The following is a 1,096-nucleotide window of genomic DNA, read 5'->3' as shown; positions in this document are numbered from 1 at the left end:
TGTACTGTACTGCTTGTCCCACTCAGTGTAAATTCGGGTAATACATTACACGTAGAAGGCAGCCTAGTCACCTGTAAATGAATGACAAGTTCCTGGTATTAAGCAGAGAATAGGACTTTCAAGTACCCTCAGAGCCCAGAAGTGTTCCTGGCACCTGCACTTCTTTTGAATATCCTGTGTTTTTCTGATCTCTTCTAGCTCAATCAAACAGAGAATAACAGGCATCTTTTGGGGAAGCTTCCCTGTTACGGGCTGGGAAGGTCCATGTATAATCAATCAGTGTGTTCCACATCCTTGTGGCCATTCATTTTGTTTAGCTTGATTTTGAAGCCAGAGGAACAAATAAAGGGAGACAAGAACAGACCCGAGCACTGCTGAACTTTGAACTTATTTGAATGTGAAGCTGATTAGCCACAGGAGAGAGAACCAACACCACAGTCTCTAAACATCCTGAAATTCAGCACAGTAAATTCCTGGATCTGAATTTTGTGGTTCACATGCATCTTCACCTGTATCCATGAGAGAGATGAAAGCATCTTTGAGTTGTCTTCTTCACAGAAATATAGGGCTATTTCTCCATTGTGCAATCCTGCTGAGTCGAGAGATGACACAGTGTGTCCCAGCTCCTGGACCCCTGGGTTTTCCCCAAGTGTCAGGTCGCTCCTCCTCACTGGTAGTTGCTTAACATCATCATCTAAAAGAATTATATCTTCCATGACTAGATTTACAGGTACAACCACTTCGAAAAAGTATTCACACACAGTGAGGTAGACATGCGGGTTTATTGCAGCCAAGCCACTCCTTTCCGTGCTCATTCCTCCTCAGACATCTGCTCTCGGATGTTAAAACCCTGAGCACCTTTGGCAGGGAGAGTGACCTCTGAGATCTGCAGCACCTGTAACAGGGAAGCAATATTTGGGAAGGAATCGTTGTCCGAGGAAAAGCAGCAGCTTCAACCTGCGTCCCATGGGAGACAAGTGAATCTGAAGTTATATATTATATAAGACGTTAGGGGGATGACAGCAGTTTATCATTAACCTGAACTCTGCAAGAGGCATATAAGGAGAGAAAGAAGAAGAAAGCCAGAGAAGCAGCC

The sequence above is a fragment of the Apteryx rowi genome, unplaced genomic scaffold (genome assembly GCF_003343035.1).
Source record: "Apteryx rowi isolate R43461 unplaced genomic scaffold, aptRow1 scaffold_40, whole genome shotgun sequence".
Taxonomy (NCBI): domain Eukaryota; kingdom Metazoa; phylum Chordata; class Aves; order Apterygiformes; family Apterygidae; genus Apteryx; species Apteryx rowi.
Note: the sequence above shows the minus strand (reverse complement) of the source record.